Source organism: Parasteatoda tepidariorum, chromosome 8 (assembly GCF_982258835.1).
Source record: "Parasteatoda tepidariorum strain Cologne lab strain chromosome 8, Ptep-v5.0, whole genome shotgun sequence".
NCBI classification, from domain to species: Eukaryota; Metazoa; Arthropoda; class Arachnida; order Araneae; family Theridiidae; genus Parasteatoda; species Parasteatoda tepidariorum.
The window spans coordinates 54,450,520-54,470,511 of NC_141762.1; the positions used below are offsets into that span (position 1 = coordinate 54,450,520).

Sequence of the window (19,992 nt, forward strand, 5' to 3'; positions counted from 1 at the left end):
AGGAAATGTGCACATTATGGTCACCGTATATCGTTAAAGTTCAAAAGTTTATTTCTTTTATCCTAATAGCTAATTTATTGATTGTTTGTATCGACTTAATTCTTTCAAACTCTTTACGATTCTTCATGATTTTTCATACTTATAAATATCGAAAAATAAATAAAGTTATGTTAATTCCCTTAATTGTATTCTCTTGATCTCCAATTGGTTCTTTGTATTTAATTTGTAAAGGGAATGATAATTGATTGATTGATTCTATCAACTATTGCATTGATAGTTTGAGAGTAGTAACTTGATGATCTAAGCAGCGAAAAATAAATAAACTACAGTATGCTAATTTGAGATCAAACTCAAAATTGGGTTGGCTGTTCACAAACAGTTATAAAATAAAATATAACTATTGAGTCTTGTGAAAATAATAACAAGAAATGAAAAATCGTAACCGGTGTTTCTTTTTGCTCTATCTGTTTAGAGATTTTAAAAAAAAAAAATCTGTCAGAATATACGCAAAAACTCACAATGATTAACGCAGCAGTTCCCAAAAGGTGTTACTTAGGGTTTCGTGGAAGGATGGCAGGGGTTCCGTGAGTTAGGACATTTTTAACCAGCAATAATGATATTTATTTCCAATAAATAATGCACAATTTATTTAATACTGTCCTTATTTAATTGAACTTTGTTGTGTCAATTGCGAAGGAAAAAAAATGTAGCAAAATTTTAAATTTATATGTACATTTTTCAATAACAATATATTTCAAAAATTAAGATTAACGCACTCACAATGATTAACGCAGCAGTTCTCAAAAGGTGTCACTTAGGGTTTCGTGGAAGGATGGCAGGGGTTCCGTGAGTTAGGACATTTTTAACCAGCAATAATGATATTTATTTCCAATAAATAATGCACAATTTATTTAATACTGTCCTTATTTAATTGAACTTTGTTGTGTCAATTGCGAAGGGAAAAAAATGTAGCAAAATTTTAAATTTATATGTACATTTTTCAATAACAATATATTTCAAAAATTAAGATTAACGCACTCACAATGATTAACGCAGCAGTTCCCAAAAGGTGTCACTTAGGGTTTCGTGGAAGGATGGCAGGGGTTCCGTGAGTTAGGATATTTTTAACCAGCAATAATGATATTTATTTCCAATAAATAATGCACAATTTATTTAATACTGTCCTTATTTAATTGAACTTTGTTGTGTCAATTGCGAAGGAAAAAAAATGTAGCAAAATTTTAAATTTATTTATTTCAATAACAATATATTTCATGAATTATGAAAAGGTTACGCATTTATAAGAATCGAATAAATATTTGTCATTGAGCTTGTTAATTCGAGAAATAAAGTAACTAAATTCAAGATTAAATAATTACGTTATTCTGATAGCTAATTCTCATCTCTTATATCAGTCTTTCTTCTCTTTTTTTTAAACCATAATTTAATTCAAACATATTTCAAACCTTCAAACCAAAAACCACAAGTTTTATTCATTTTCAGCATCTGCATACACCAGAAAAAATCATAACATTGAATATTTAATTCTACAAATTAAAAATATTCGAAAATAATTGAAAGTCTTTTATATTGATAGTATACTCACAGCTCCTAATGAACTTTTTTTATATAATGCTGGGGGTTTCGCCAAAATAAGTTCAATCATTTATGGTTCCTTATCCATATAATGTTCCATATCAACATATCCTTATAACCGCAGGAATAATGCATTTTTTATATCGTAGAAATGGTTCAGTCGCTTAGAACAATGGAAAACAAATATTTACTAAGTTTTAACAATATTTATTTTTAAAATATTTTTAAGTAAATTTATATTATATAATATTTGTTATTAAAAAAAGTGCAAAACTTTTTGCTGTTGGGAAAGATATGACCAGTGTTCTTTAGTTTAAAAGTCATTTAAACGAAATGTAAGCTATAATTATTTCTATTTTGATTAATATTTTTGTTATTGCTTTTTAACCTTTTGAAGCAGATGTCGATTGTCTCTTTTTCTATATTTTTTTAAGATTTAACAAATTTTGGTACTTTTTAAGTATAAGAAACAGTCTAATAGTCACAAAAAAATCTATTAGATTATCGGAATTATATTGGTACTAAAATATAAAATTCAAATAAAGCAAATTTAAAAGAGAAAAATTATTGTTTAGAAGTGAGTTGTGTTTTGAAAATTTTACCCTTTGCGCAGAAAAAGAAGTATTTCATGCTGTATTTGGAAACCATTAATTATTAAAATGCTAAATATGATATTTTTCATTCATTTTGACTTAAATTATACAAAATAATAAAAAGAAGTATGAAAGAAAATATTTAACAAAAATTCTGAGTTAATTTATAAGGAAAAAATGAGAAAAAAATATCGACCAAATTACGGTAAAAAGTACCGACATTTAAGTGTATCATCCGTAAAATCCTTTTTTACCGTAAAATATTGTACCTTATTATTCAGTGATTTTCAAGTAATTATATTAGTGAATATCGTTTTTTTTTTTTTTTTTTTTTTTTTTTTTTCATGAACCGGTAAAAATTATTTTACGGTAAAAGTAGCGGCACTCTGAGTACTAGTACTTTTTACCATAATTTGATCGATTCTTACGGTCCACAAAAAATACGAAACTGTAAAATGCTATATATTTTAAATAAAACATAAGAAAAAACATAAACATAAGAAAAAAGACTATTTTAAAAAATTTATAGTTCCAAATTAAAGAGACATTTATCTTTTTGAAAATAATTGTCGTCCTTTGATGGTGATATCTGAGTATATCCCTGCATAATTAAACAATTGCTACACAACCATAATTAAACAATTTAAACAAACAAAATTTTTGTTATAATACCATTTATTTGACTTTTAAATATTTTAAGTACATAAGCTTTAATATTCGTTTATTTACATGCTGCAAAATTAAGAAAAATAAAATAAAAATGGGAAACCTTCTTGTGGGGAGACTGAACAAAATTTCTAACGAAACAGTTTTACGAAAAAAATAATTTTAAAAAAAAGCTGTGATTTTTCAGCAGTAAAATTGCAGTAGGCTGTGGTAGGCATAGACATAGTTCCGCAAACTGAAGGAGTTTTTTTTTCAATTAAAATAATAACAAGTGTTTTTTTTTTTTTTTTTTTTTTTCTCTCTCCTCTTTCAAATCTATTACTCATCTCAATAAGTCTAACTAAACTTCGGCAGTTTGCAAAAAGCCGGATTTTCCAATTCGCCTGCGACCTTTGCAACAAATATAATATTTTCAGATACTTGCTTTTAAACTTTACAGTGGTGCTGCCATCTGTTGTCTGTATTACGGTTTGAAACATATCGGCTCCACATATTTCGGTTATATAAGAAAAATTGCATTTCTTTTATTCTTTTTAAAAAATTTCACGTTTTTCTGTCACCTATTTAATACTAACTTAACAGTGATTATCAAGCTATCATATTTATTCATATATTAATAATACATATTATAGCTTTTACATGTATATTTAATTTTCTGCCTTTGAGAAATTATGAAATAAAATATAATAAACGATTACTTGTCGAAACACAAAATTTTTTAAAGTGTTTTGATAATTTTAAACTATTTGATCTGATATTGATTTTTACGTTTTTTTGCATTATTCCAAAAATTAAATAATTTCAATTTAGATTTTTATTCTTCTATCGAGATCATAATAATTTAAATAATAAGAGGCAATGTGCAATGAAACCATATGTTCATCAAACGCGGTTAAGCAATAAAAAAAAAAAAATAAAATAAAAAAAAATTATATGGTATAAATTATAAGTTATTATTTAAATTTACAAAAGGAAAGAAATTAGAGAGAAGTTATTGACTGACAGTTGTGCTTCCACCTGTTGAAGCGACAAAACACGTAGTCACTAGCTTGGCATATATTTAATAGAATTAGTTCCAGATCACTAGAATTTAAGAGTAATTGTCCTTAAAATTTTAAAATACTTCATTTCCTAACTTTCATATAAAATGTATTTATTTATTACATGAAACAAAATTTGAAATTTTAGAATAATTTTTAACAAAAAAAAAATTTTTTTAGAAGACAAGGGAAATTTTAATTACCATTAATAAAATATTAGCTAATATAGGCTCTGGTCTTCTATAGAAGACCAGAGCTATAGTGCGACCATGAGAAAATAAAAATCAACTCAGCGACAATCATTAAGTTTATGTTTTATGGTAAGCAATCTGAATACAGTGAAATAAATGTTAATTTTATAACAGTAAACAGTCATTAAATTATTCGTCAACGATGCCATTTTGAATTTTTTTACTTTTATCCCAGTAAGCGATTTTTTTTAAATACTAATTTTATAAAATCTATAATTTATTCCATAATGACCATTCTGCCCTATATTTCTATTGCTATAATAAGTTTTTTTTTTTTTTCATACATAATGATTCAAAAAAGATGTTTACTCACTTGGATCAATAATTTTTTAATTGTTGAAAGTGGGAGAAATTTTACAATAAGTCTTTTTTTTAAATTGTAACTATTTTAATGAAATGCTCAGATAAAAATATTAAAAAAATGTTTTGCGAATGTTTTTTTAAATAGTTAAAATTGAAATCAAAAATAATAGTAAAATTGTTTGTAATATGATAAAATTTAAATTATTTTTACAAAAATTGATATGCATTAAAACATTTTATACAACAATTTCTACTATTAATTTATAAAAAAAATTTCTAGATTAAATGATCACTGAATTCTTAAGAAAGAAAAGAGTAACAGCTTCTCCACTTCGCAATTTTACAAATCAGATGCACATTTTATTCTTGATTTTACTAAAAAATCTTATTTGTTATTTTGATTGAAAAATTTAATACATAAAATATAAATTTTAATATTTTTTTAAGTTTATAGTCATCAAACACATCGCACAGTTGAGCATGTATAATTCGAAGTGGATGTTAATACCCCTCCAAATCAAAGCATTATTAAAATTTGATCTTTTTTATGTTACGATCTGTTGTTCATATTACAATTTAAAACATATCGACAAGCCTTACTATATATTTTGGTTACTACTATATATTTTGGTTACATTGGTTTACATTGTATGCCCGGTCTGCGCAAGTTGAAGGATTTTTTTATTCAATTAAAATATTTTTAAGCCTATTTTCCTTATTATTATTATTATTACTATTATAATTATTTGATGATCTCTTTTAACTTTTTTATACACAACAGATACTTTTTCCAAATACCAGAAACATATTATAAAAGACAAACCACTACAGCCAAAATAACTAAAAAAATAATAATAAAAAAAACGATGAGCTATTGTTACACATTTGGGCCTTTACACCTTCTCCTATTACTAGCGTCACGACAGTTTCCCATTCTTATAAAAACAATTAAAGGCTCGTAGAGCTTAATTTCTTCATTTGAAATAAAAGTAAATAATATCTGAGCTGAATACTCGAGGCTCTCTTTTTAAAAGTCTGCTTTTCTAAATATACTAAAATAAATTCTATTTCTTGTAATGAAAATAAAGGATGAACATTTACTTCTTAAAAATATCACTAGATGGTAGCACTAATTACTGTAGTTAATAGTTTCAGAAGTTTTTAACTCATAGAAATCAAAGATATCGATTTACTATACTATAAAATTTTCGTTTCTATAAAGTGGGCTCTCTACTCTCCCTTTTGCGATGATATAGGATGAAAACTATTTTATGACTCGTGTATAGCAGGAAAAAGCAAGTTTTGTACATTTTATTCTTGAATGCAATAATGAAAATCTTCTTTTTTAATCATTGTCACTAGATAGCAGCATCATTAGAAGAAGGCGACTCGTATGGAATTTTATATACGTATTTAAAGGTCGAGTGGTGCCTCTTATTTTTTCCCCTTTTCCAAATTCTTATCTTAAATTATTGTGCTGCCATTTATTTTTCATTTTATGATTTAAAAATATCGACGTGCCCATACCAACAGGATATTTTCGTTAAGCATCTACGTTTTTTGAATACTTTTAATCTTTACTCAAAGTTCTATCACTTATTTAACTTGCGGTTGATTATCTAATTATTCACATTTGATGGCTTTTACGTTCACATTACTTTTTGTAATTTAAGAACATTGAAATAATATACATTAATTCTTGTTTTGTGAAAATGTTTTGTTAGCTGTAAGCTATTCACACAGTAAGTTGCATCTTTAAAAAAATTCCTCCTAGCATTAGCATTAATTTAATATCACTAAAAAATTCTGTTAATATTGTGTCCATACTAGTCACATGGAGTCATGAGTTCATTTAAACTAATTATTAGTTAATTAAGAAGAAGAGAATCAAACGTGACTTATAAATTAATCAATAATATAACTTTTCCTATTTGAAATAACTAAGAAAAAAATAGTCTAAAGATGCAATTAAAGTAAAAATTAAAAAACTACTTTTCCACAGTAAAAAAAAAAATTTTTTTTTTGTTGTTATTTGTTACTTGACAACATGGAATAACATATGAGATAGTAATACAATTTTGCCATTTCACCAAAATGTACAGGAAATTTTTGAATGATGAATAACAGCGTTTTTGTCAAGATGAAAAAAAAAGTTGGAAAAATAGATAAATGAAATGATAAAAAGAAAAAAAAATGAAAAAAATTGAAAATTTAAAAATTACAAATCTAACAATATCTAAAAAATAGATTAATAAATCTTATTGATATTTTCGAATAATTTTAATAAAATGAATATCAACAGTGAATGTGACAGCAATCATCGTCTAGTAAATATTTTAAATTGAAAATGTACTTAACCGAAAAGAAACTACTTACTTTAATCATAGTTTACTAATATTTGTTTCTTACATCGATTCAGAGCTTGCATTACATTAACCGTTTTCCAACTGGAATATTTAATTGACTAAATATTAAGAGTTAAAAATGGTATTAAACCGAGGAGAGACTACTTAAATTAAACATAGCTTACTACCATTTCTTTTCTCGCACAAACTCACACCATAATAACCCCTTGGGGACGGGTGATTCTTAAAAGCACTCGTACAAAATCAGAATCAGGATGTAAGTAAATAAGAAACGGTAGCTTAAATGTAGGCGTTGCAAATTTGACAGACTTACTTTGCTTTTACTTTAATTATTGTTAGTTTAATCATATATATAATCATGGTTAGTTCAAAGTATAACTAAATAATTTTATTTTGAACTAAAGTAATGGTGAATTAAATAAATCAAACAATCATAACCCCGCCCACAAATAAACTGCTAAAGAACTACTTTGGTTACCAGTTTTATCTTTTTACCCTGATTGATACGGTCTTATGCTGGCACGTATTTGTGACAGTCGGCGCGAAAGGGTTAATAAGAATACCAACTGCTCCGCATTCTGAAAAAATTTTAAAAAATAAATCGAAAGCTAATTATTTAAACTTGTGGAATAAAGATAATTACGTTCACTCTTTAAAAATGAAACCATGAGAAACCTGCTCGCTTTATTTAAATAAACTGGGCGCCTGGGCCACGAAGCGACCCCTATCCCATTCATCATTAAATTACATACAGTAAGGTAAAGTACATTGATTTGGCAAACATTGTGGTAGCCATAATAAATCAAACCGTTTACTTGAGAAATAATAAAAAAATGAAAAAATCCGATGTGACAAATTGACGTTTTTACATAACATTAGAAATATTGATTGTAGACTTAAATTAAAAATAAAGATAAAACATGATTTTATAAGTACAATAATTGATTTTTGAAAAATGAAAGACATAATTGATGAATGAGAAACCTGCAAGGAGCTTAAATTTCATATGATGCTTTAAATTTTTGATATGCTGTGGTAGCAATATTGCTTAAAATGAAAAATACTAAACTAAAAATAACTTCAATTTCATTACCAAGAGAAGATATTTTTTTACAAAGCGGAGAAAGTTGGCATCTTTGTAATAACCATTTTGCCCCTAAACTAAGGTTTTGCAACAGTAGGATAAACGTTTTAATGAAAAAATGGTAGCTCATTTATGAGTAAACTAAGTTAATATTTTATTCATTTTCCTGACAATAGTGTGGTTTCAAAATCAAATATAAATTTCTTACTATTAGTAAAATATTCTGGTGCAACCAATTTTGTTACCAATCTTTATTATTTTGAAAAAGGGATATGCTTAAAAAAAAAAAAATGGAACAAGCCGTTTATCCATTTTTCTTCACCCTTTTACTGCTACGAAATTTCCGTAGTTTTAGCAAATATTTTTCAAAGTTAATACATTTTATAAATGAGAATTAAAAGAATTTTGTAGACCACTATATATAATTAATTAGAACAGATCAAGCCTGCAGACTTTCACTCATTTCAACAATGACTTTTCGAAGTGGTAGTAAAATACGAATTATTCATTTAAAGTAAGACATTTCTATATTTTGCTGGGGCGCTTAATAACACCAGTTAAAGATTATTATGCATTTATGTTTAATTTATTCATTTTTAGCACTAAGTTAAAATCATTTTCAATTTAATTTATACTTTTGAGAATGAAATAGAAAAACAAAAGGTTTACTATTACTTTAAATATAAACCTTCTATAAAATCCGAATGATTTAGCAAGTATGCTATATAGGTATATAGCCGCCAACTTGTACGGCCGTTCAGAAATAATTATCTTAGTGGTAGCAACATTAGTTTTTTGACGTAATAAATCCAGAAGTTTAAAGTTTCAAAAAAATTTAAACTATCACGACCAAACAATATTTTTAAAAAAATATGTAAATAAGACCTATTTGTTGGCGAATTATGCTTATAAGTTTTAATCGTTATAGTTTTTCTTTAAGAAAATTCTTCCAAACATAACTGTTGTTTTACGACTCTTTTGTCAAATCCTTTTCAACTACCCTACAAGTTAGCAGTTATGCATGTACTTAAGATTAGATAAAAGTTTTATAAAAATTCTATTTGTATTAAAAATTTTAGCTTCATCTCTTCAATTGAAAATCTCAAATGTTGTAAAATATGCCTTATGTGCCATACACCTGTATGTATGAATTTTACCACCACATAATATAAAAATGAAGTAATTCGGAATATCAGTAATAATTGACAGATGTGTTCCGAGGTCTTAGTTTCCTTTTTTCGAAAAGAAAGGAAAGATCATTGGGTTTAAGCATCCCCTCTTACATCATAAAGCGTCCACACGGAATTTTATAAGTAGTCTGCGCAGATTATTTAAAAAGCAAACCAGTTGTGCGCATGAACCCAATTTCTACTTTAAAGTTAATCTGCAGTGTTTGACAAGTAAATAAGACAAACCACTAAGATTCATAAGTTAAACAAATTTTTAGACATATTTTTGCTACCACTTTCTAATTTTTAATACATTTTCTATTAAATGGCTCTCTCGTAAACTGGTTTAACTACATAGTGGTCTGATCAGACTACCTATAAAAAAAACTGTGTGGAGGCTTTCAGATACAAGAGGCGTTGGTTTTACGTTCACTTTTCAAAAAACATAAGAAGTGGAAAACTAATTGTTTCGTTCTTAACGTTTAATTTGTAAAGTTATAAGACACTTGTGTCCCAATAATATATTCAGGGATGCTCTTTCTGTTAAAGTTTACATAGATTTGTAGGGTTTATATATATATATATATATATATATATATATATATATATATATATATATATATATATATATATATATATATATATATATTACTATTATTATTATTATTTTTTTTTTTTTTTTTTTTTTTTTTTTTTTTTTTTTTAGCAAAGCGGAGTAAGTCGTCATCTCTGTATATTAGTAAAACATCATTATATTGAGCTGAAATCATTCGGTGGAGATTTTTTAAAACTAAAGGCAGTAATTAATTTCAGAAAGCGGTCACTTTCCTTAAACTCAAAAGTAATACTCCATTTTAAATAAAGGAGGTATTCTTATTTATTAAATTTACTAAAAAATGTTGAATCATCAGGGAATTAGCTATCTCTGTAAATAAAAATTTAGTCATTTATTAAAATTTCCATCTTAGATAATAAAACGTCAAAGGTATTTTTTTCCGATGACGTGGCTTTTATAAATTTAGGTTTAATTGTTACACTTACACTTTATTGAACAGGATGCGGATGCTCGATGATTCTGGATACTATAGACGTTAAATTGTTTTGTTTTTTTCCTCAACTATGGGTTTGTCCGCGGAAATAATGACCAAATAGAAATTAGAAAATATAGTTCGACAGAAAGTTTTTCAGGAAGTAGAAAGTAGGTCCATTCATTGAATCTTGCGTAATAATAAAGTTTAGTTTTTAAGCAACAGAATGATGCTTAGTCATTGGAAATAACTATTGCATCTTGCATTAAAGAAATTCTGCAATTATTTTTTATTAATTTGAAGATAAAATATAAAGTAGGATATATTTAAGAGTATTTTAGGAAAATTATTTAAAATAAATATTTTTATCATTTTCAAACATTTTTCTAATAAGATATTTGCTTTGAGGTAAATGATGAAAAACCTTAAGAATTTTTAATGTATTTTTAGAGTGTTAAATTCAAAAACTAATTTTCTTAGTAGGACTAATTTTCTTAGTACTAATCATGACTCTTAACTTATCTAGCAATACTTTTATTAAAATTTTAACTTTAATCTTCACTTTGAGCAATGAGTATAATTTTTATTGTATGTATAATTTTTTTTTTAAATCTTCAAATCAGAAAACTTATTATTTAATCTGGGAGTTAAAAACAAAATGTAACTAATTTTAGTCTGCAGGGAGAAAAAAAAATTCTGGTAAAATTACCGCACTGTGTTTCTGGTAAAAAAAAACAACAACCCATAATTCTGGTTAATAAAACCAAAATTACGGTATTTAAACTATTAATTTGGTAATTTTTTCTTTTATATGGTAGCGGATATTTTTGTTTTCAGAATTATAGTTCTTATTATCAGATATTTAGTAAAATATACAAAACTAAAAAGTAAATCTAACTGAATAAATGGTTTATATACCATACTCTAAAGCATCATGATAAAACTTCCAAATTTTATCACAGATTATAAAATCATATTTTATCGTTAATTTTATCAAAATCATTAACAAAGAGCATCGGTAAAAATTTATAAGCTTTTTAGTGTTCCCATAGAGCCAGAAACACGGTAAATTTTATCATATTCTGGTAGTTTTGACAATACTTTTTTTCTCAATGGAAAAATATTGTTTTTGTCAAGATTAGCCCCTTGAAATATCGCGAAACTAATTATTTAATATAGTGATACTTATAAGAAAAAAGTAAAATCAAAATGTAACTAATTTTGGTTTTAAAAATGTCTAGAGTTAACTAAAAATGTTTATTTCAATTGATGTTTTAGCTTGATGAAAGCGTAATTGATTACTAAAAAAAGTGTAACCTTCACCCTCTTTAGAGGGGAATTTGTTTTTGAATCTATAAAGTGGTAACAAATGTTACTCTTTACTATTTGATATTTTATTTAATAAATTTGGCCTACAATGATTTAAAAGACAACGACTTACAAGCAATATAAACAAATAGATTATGTCTGATAGTCATGAGAAGAAGATTTTCAATGTTAGCAGAATTAAGCAAGAGCAGATCCCTGTATCCCCTTAGACCCCCGAAGGCTCCGCTGCTATGGAAACAAGAAATAGAGCATTTCAAAGAGGGGAGCTTGACATGTGAGCTGGAGATGTGACAGGCTTTGTTTGTGAATCTTATGGTGGCTAATTTTCTTCTATTATCTAAGGGGGTTAGGCCACACTCAATTTCTATACTTTAACGTTGTTTGTAGATGAAACAGCTCCAATACTGATTTTGGAAGCTCTGTGCTGGACATTATCTATCCTATCTTTTGCAGAAGAAAAAGAAGCTGGATGCCAAATCGGAGAGACATATTCTAGAATTGGTCTAACAAAGGGTATATGCATTCATATGGGGTATATGTATTGAGTAGGGTTTTGGGGATTGAGCCCCAAGACGCCCCACACAATCTTTGTAAGTATTTAGTCTTTTTAAGGCTTTATTGAAGATTTGTGAGTTGTGTTGTGAAAATCTCAGTTCTGCATCAAGAATTAAGTAAGGTACTTTGAGTGTGTGATTTGTTTAATTATAGAGCCAAATAGTATTTGACAGGACAGAAAGAATTCTATCAGGATTTAAAGTAAGCTTAAGATCTTTTGCCCAGGTATCAATGCTTTTCATGTATTTAGTCTTTTTAAGGCTTTATTGAAGATTTGTGAGTTGTGTTGTGAAAATCTCAGTTCTGCATCAAGAATTAAGTAAGGTACTTTGAGTGTGTGATTTGTTTAATTATAGAGCCAAATAGTATTTGACAGGACGGAAAGAATTCTATCAGGATTTAAAGTAAGCTTAAGATCTTTTGCCCAGGTATCAATGCTTTTCATGCAGCTGTTGAGAATCCCTTGTAAAACATGAATGCTTGAGTGCGTACGACAGACAGATATGTCGTCAGCATAATGCGCCACTTTAGCTTCCTTGCTGTTGTGCTTATAACAGTTATGTCTAGAACAGACTCTGTACCATTAGTTCTGGTGACGTACGAGTTATCGCCTGAGTTAAGCATAACTAGGTTTAGGTTAGCAATTAGATTTTCAAACTGAGCTCCCTTAGTATCGAGTAGCTGGCCTCCTAAAGAAAGGCTTTTTGCGTTGAGGTCTCCAAGAATGACTTTTTGTCTCATACGTGGTGTTAGAGAGATTTTGAAGAAGTTCGACATTTATTCGGAAATTATCAGGACAATAAGCATTTACAACTGTAATAGTATGCTTAGAGAGAAATACATTTATTGTTTTACCTTCGGGGCCGCTGTCTGCAGAAGAAGACTCCAGATCTGCTGTCCAGGTGATCCTGAGGGGCAACTCCCAGCTGACTCAAGAAATAATTGCACTTGTAAACAGAATAGCTGCAGCCCACAAAGCAGCACTTTGCAATGAATACCGGCCCACGTGAACATCTTCGGCAATGAGCAGGCTCATAACCTAACCAAGAAAAACCTTAATTCCCCTCAACTCTCTAATAGCATAATACTTACTGATGCTGATGCAATATCCTGACGTAAATTCGCTTCCCTATCACCTAAGAAGTATTTTATTCCAGAACTTAATTGCAACTGGGTAATTTCAACTACCATAGCCAGACTACTCACAGGACACTTCAAAGGAATTAAAATATCCCCTGATGGCCAGAGAAATTACAATACTTGTCCTCACTGTCCTGAGATCCGACTTACTCCTGGTCACATTTTTATTTGTCCTTCTACACTGGCTAAACTCTACAATATAGACTCAAGTCCCACAAACAATCAACCGCTCTATTCGCCAAGGGTCTTCAACATTGTCAAGATTGATTTAACGGCTTCGGTACTATTTGATATGTTTTTCCCGTCATTTTTATCTATGTTTTTTTTTCAGAGTTTTATAAATTTTTAAAATAGGTTTTATCCGTAATTTTTATCTACTATTAAAACTTAACTTTTTTACGTTTTTAAAATAAGTTGTATCCGCCATTTTCATCGATAATTGTTTACATATTTAAAATAAGTTTTATCCGCCATTTTTATCGATAGTTGTTTACATATTTAAAATAAGTTTTATCCACCATTTTTAACTATAATTGTTTACATACTTAAAATAAGTGTTATCCGCCAATTTTATCTATGATTGTTTACATATTTGAAATATGTTTCATCCTTCAATTTATATATCATTTATATTTATCATTTTTTTTAATTTTTAAAATATGTCTTATCCGTTACTTCTATTTATAATTTTTAACTTTAATTACATTTTAAATATATTTTTTATCCGTCATTTTTATCTATCATTTTTATTTAATACTTTTCAAAAAATGCTTTATCCGTTATTTTTATCTATTATTTTTATTTAATTATTTTGCATTTTTAAAATATGTTTTATTCGTCATTTCCATGTATCATTTTTATTTATTTGTGCATATTTGCTTTGCATTTTAAAAAAAGTTTCATCCGTCTTTTTCTTCTATTATTTTTATTTAACTGTTTTACAGTTTTAAAATATGTTTCATCCGTCATTTTCATTCCTAGTTTTTATTTAACTTTTTTACATTTTTAAATTACGTTTTATAAGTCATTTTTATCTATTAATATAGTAACTTTCATTCATTTTCTGCCAAACAATCAACGCGCGCTAACGTAAAATTGTGGTCCATGTAATAAGCAATTAATAAAAATGTTACCTGTGGAGATGAAAGATTCAGCATCTCGAGAATAGTTCATTCAACTTGAAAGCAAGGAAAACGATTAAAAACTGTGGTTTCACAATTTAAAAACATTGTGTTGATACCAACTTTTCATGTTTTCATTTCCACCGTTGATTAGCATGCACCAATTACTATTTTAAGTTCACGTATTTTCGTTGTGCAAATATTTAGGCTTTTATAACTCCAAAATATTTATAATACTTTCAGCTACGAAAGTTCATAAGTAATTCAAACAATAAATATTTTTAAAAATTTTTTTTTACCCAATAAAGCCCGTCTTTTTATACTGCAGTGATGTGAAAGCGCTCCTTTTTAAAAGGTGGTAATATGTTTACACTATTATAAATATTTTTATCCTTTTATCCAGAGCATTAGATTAAACACAACAATTTTTTATTCATAATACATTGCAATGGATGCAAATATATTAATTAACAGGGTACATAATAATATACATCCATAATATACATTTTTAATATAATTAATATGATGCACCAATAAAATTGTTTGCGGTAAGGCGCTTACTCTGTAACTTAGTGGAGATATTTTAGTGTTAGTTGCTATTTTAGTTTATTAAAAAAAAGTTGATATAAATGAATTCAGACGAACATAAAAGTATTTAAATAATGATAGATGCTAAGTACGAGTTTCTTGTTTTTTAAAAAATAAACTTTTTTATAATTAAATAATAAAACTATCGGGGTTTTTTTTCAAAGAAATGACGTGTTTTTGCAATGGTTACTTAAAAAATTAAACATAATGGTAGAAACTATGCATATGCGATTTAGATTTAAAGCTTTTTGAGAAATTCATAAAAATTCAAGCGAACAGTCAATAATGTGTTATGATATGAAAGTTAGTGATACGTCATAAAAAGTTTTCATTTAGAAACTATGATAAATTAAAAACTGAACAAGAGTAACTCTTTTTAAAGCAAGCAATATATATATATAAGTTTCTTGTTTTAATTTAATTTGTTTATTCAATTCTTGTTTTAATTCAATGCTTCAATTTATTTATTATTAAAAAGCCATATTAGGAGAAAATCATAGAGTAAACCAACCTGCGAAGGAACACTCCCCAGTGAAGGAACATTTCATATATATTGATTAAAAATAAGAATTTGAAAGTTTTTCTTTAGATTGATTGGTAACAATAGCTTACTGCCAAGCAATAGGAAGTCATCTAACAATGTTTTGGATTACCTGGTTAAATATACTTCTCTGGAAAAAATTTTGAATTTATTATTATCTCTGCAACACCTTGTTTCTTTGAAAAATTATAAGGTGAGTGTTTGTATTTATATGTTTGAAGTGGAATTAATTGCATGTAATAGTTTTATTTTTCTCACTGTGAGAAAGAGAATTCAAAACATAGTTATTGAAGCTACGTTTTATTTTTTTAAGCATCATAGCATAATGAAGTACTGAGATAAGGGGGTGCTTATTCACTGGATCACCAAACGATGAAAAACCAGCGAAGGAACAAATGTTCCTTTACTGGTTTTTTTTTTCTAAGTTAATGAAAATAAAAGATGAACTTCAATTTTCTTGTACCTTTAGTGATGTTCCGCATCAAAAGTGTGTTAAAAATACGAAAAATAACTTCTAACCAGTAAGGGAACAGGCATGTTCCTTTACTGGGCATAGATTTCCCAGTGAATGAACAGTATGTGTTATTATGTTGACACTTTAATTTTCAATTCATGATTACAAAAAAAATTTTAAATTTTTCAAGTATTTATATGTTATAATTTCAAGAATAGGCTTGTTTTTAAATATTTGTATGGCTTATAAATTCATAAAGAGCATTAAAATATAACCAAAATTAAGTGTTTCTTTACTGGGTGTTCATTCACTGGTAAGAGCTGTTCCTTCACTTGGTCATCTTACTACTTGTTATTTGAACCTACAAAACTTTAAAACAATATTATGTAAATTCTCTACAATTTTTTTACATAATTTGCAATTAGTAACAAATTTGTTGACACTGTCATTTAACTAAAATTACGAATTTTGAAATTAATATGATTTTTTAAAAGGCAAGCGAAGCTTAAGTGTTCCTTCACTGGTTAGTTTACCCTACTTAAATTTAACTTCATTTATACTGTTAACTTCTAAATCTTACATAAATATTTATTCATGAAAAACAGGTTTTAAATAACTATAAAATCTAGTCAGTTTTTATTTTCACACCACACATAAACGTATGAAAAAATTTGGCTTAAAACAAAAACTGACGATTCTGCTTTTTGATAACGAAATAAAATAGGCCATACTGATAATTTCTGCTATTCCCGAGTTTTCACGGGATAATAATTTATTGCAAAATATACAAACCCGAGACAACTGGGGATAAACAAGGAAATGGTTACAGTTTTCTCTTCTAAAAAATATACTCAGATGCGATGTTGATGAAAAATTATCCGTTTTAAAAACTTAAACAACTTTAAAACAAAATACAAGGACGAAAAAGAATTCAAAAGTTGACTAAAAAAAAAATCAAACGCAACTAAATAAGAGATGTATGACACCAGGAAAATTATCTTTTTATAAAAACTTCACATATCTAACTAATATTTATTGCTTCCAAACAAATATTGGACAAAATCATTGTTCCTGAAAAGTTTTGTTCTCTCTGCTTCCACTAAAACTTAATTCTAAATCGCGTCCAATGAGGCGTATGATTTAAAGAAGCAAAAATAACAGAAGAAAATAGAAGCTGATATGGTGTTATTCACTTTGATGTACATCGAAAGTGAGCCAGGGTTAAAAACAGCAAAGAAGAAGGAAGAATTTAATGGCATAATAAAATCTGAACATGAGAATATTGTGGCAAAAGTCTTGCTCAGTCATCTGATTCCGAAACGCGTAAATTAGATACTTTAGAAAGAGTTAGAAATCGTGCCTTGCGTTGAATATTCTCAACTTTATTTTTATATGCTCATTCGGAGTTATTGTTAAGCAAGGTTAACCATTCAGTCTAGTCTATTGTTATGAATGAAATATACAACTACAATATGACCCCCATTCAAATCAGAGGGATTTAATAGATGTGAATGTGTAAACCCGTAGTAGCTTTTTACTTTATGAATGAAATAAGTGAAAAAGGCGGGTATCGGTCGCTTTAGTTATCTGAGTTTAAAAAAGACTGTTTTAAAACGATATTAAACAAGTTTGAGAAAAACTGAAATGGAAATAGAATAATTTTTCCCATCATTATTTTTTGCCTTTTATCAAAAATTCTTTTTTTCATATCGTATATTGAAAGATATGTTGTTTCATTAATACCATTGTTATAAAATGTGGTTCCGTCTAAACATATCGTTTAAGAGTTGTTAAAATCTGAGGTGAATTTATGTAGTTTATAGTAGTTTCTACAATAAGGGGAAACATATTATAGTTGAATTACGCCTGTACTTTTAGTAAAATTTATTATGTTAATACTTCCGTTTCTGACTTCAAAGTTTTTCAATATCAAAAAAAATCACGAAATATCACGAAAATTTTCAGAATTGTTCTATGCTGAGAATTTATACTGATAAAATATTTCAGAAAATAAATGTTAATATATACTGAAACTAGGAATACAATAATTGAACACAATGAATAATTCATTTCCTGCTCCACTGGACTCAATGAGCCCAAAAAGTAACTAATTTCTAGTGGGAAAGAATCGAACAAGTAATAAACGAGGGTAAAAAGCGTCCCTCAAATAAAGACACGTCTGATAATAGCCGAAATATCCGCCATATCTATATATGACTTGAAATAAGATTCCTTACCATTTGCAAATACCTGAAGGGCGTTAGTGCCAATATTATGCCAGATTTCAATGATGGCAGCCTTCAAATCTGCCTTCTACAGAAAGTGCTTTTTTTGTGTATACGCACTTTTTTGTATACTGAGGATACCCTCTCTCGTTTTCTTGGGGATTGAGGTCATGGACTGACCATTCTTCGAGTATCAAAATCCTCTATCCGTGGAGATGAAAAGAAAGATTGTTTACAAAGAATTAGTATTGAAGTGCTTCCATAATTTAGTCCAACAACTCTACCAAGAAAGAACTTTTTTAGTCTGTGCAGAATTAGATACGTGCAAGTGATATCATAGTAGGTAAATCATGGTTTTTGTGGATTCAGAAGCCAATTAGATTTGATACACAGGCTTAACGTTGCTACTTACAGGTATGCAATTAAATCTGATTTAAACCACAGGGTTCGGCATAATCATTTCAGTTCTTCTCGAGTTGCAAGTACCCAATTAAAGGCTGTCATCATTAAAACCTGAGGTAATATTGATGCGTATATCCTCCAGAGATTAGTAAATGGTCAGCAACATAATTGTATATTCCAAGTCATACATAAACATGCTGAGTGTTTTGGTTATTTATTAAGAATACTTCATTACGTTGGGACACGTTTTTCTCCTTTTTTTTCACCCGTTTGATTTTTCCAGAAGAGGGATAGTGTCACTAAATGTAAACATGCATTTTGATTTAGAGTTTCTTAATAATACGTTTTTTTTTTATTCTTACTGGAGTTTTTGCGTCTTACTGTTGCACAAAATGAAGGTGACTTTATTTCATTGGGGTTTGGAATAGTTAACCGTTAAATACGTTTATATCAAACGTAACTTTTCACACATTTGTGATTTTGGCTTGGTGCTAATTACATGTATTTGAATATTTTCTGCGGTAATGGTGGTCAAAAACCTTTAAATACACTTCACTGAACCAAGAAATAAATAATAAAGCATAAGCATCTGACCACTTGTAAAAATCATTTCAAAAATGAATAAAGGTTGTCAGATTCACTTAAAATTAATTTTTACTATTTCGAAGCAAGTTCTATTAATATAAATGCTACCCATCTTAGAAATAAAATTAAGGAAGCGTTTGATTATAATAAAAATTACTCTAATACTCAATAAAATTCTTTGAACTGAAATTCTTTAAATTTTAAAGCAAAACTAGTAGCTACATCTGAATTACGTACTACATTTTTATCATCATTCATTATTAATAGTAAAACCTAAACAATATAGAATTCAATATTATAGAATAATAGAATTAAATAAACGAGAATTGTATTTGGTATGTTATGATGTTATAATCTTTATACATAATAAGCTAACTAAAATCCCAAAGAAGAGTTGAATTTATTTCTTACCAGTGGATACGGTAGTGAAATCACTGCATTAAAAACGAAAATTTAAGTAAGTAACGAATGGGAAGTAGTTACTTCTCAGTAGCCCAATTAATGAAGTTTAAAGAGCATTAAATTCAAATAGTAGTTTTCTTTCTGTTTGCAATGGATTAAAATGTCAACGCTGGGTAAATATTAGAAACTTAAATGCATGTGTAGTTATTCTAAATTAATATCGTATGAAATCCTTAAGAAGTTAATAAAAGTTTTGCTTAAGGGAGAACAATATGCATATAACAATTTGCATATTTTACTCACAAAAATAATAACATTAAAGATAAGCAAAAAATTTTGTAATATTTAATTTAAATATCTATGACAGTGCTGCTTCTACTGCGGAAAGTTGAAGAAACTGGTAGTAAAACCATTCGATATTTAGATTTCTAAAAAAGTAAAGTAAAGACCCTTACTGCTTAAAGTAAAGCAAAGTAAAGGAGGCTTTTACTACTTAAAGTACGGTAAAGTTTACTACTTAGTAGTAAAAGCTTTTACTACTTCTTAATTATTAC

At 27.7% G+C, this 19,992-nt stretch overlaps 1 long non-coding RNA gene across 1 annotated transcript in view; it reads right to left on the bottom strand.

Annotated features, from left to right (window-relative positions):
• Positions 1-19,554, bottom strand: part of LOC147806165 (uncharacterized) — a 70,608-nt gene extending 51,054 nt beyond the window's left edge. Inside the window, exon 1 of the long non-coding RNA XR_015428554.1 lies at positions 19,448-19,554. This is a non-coding gene — a long non-coding RNA (uncharacterized LOC147806165). The remainder of the gene's footprint in view (positions 1-19,447) is intronic.
• Between the last annotated feature and the right edge of the window lie 438 nt (positions 19,555-19,992).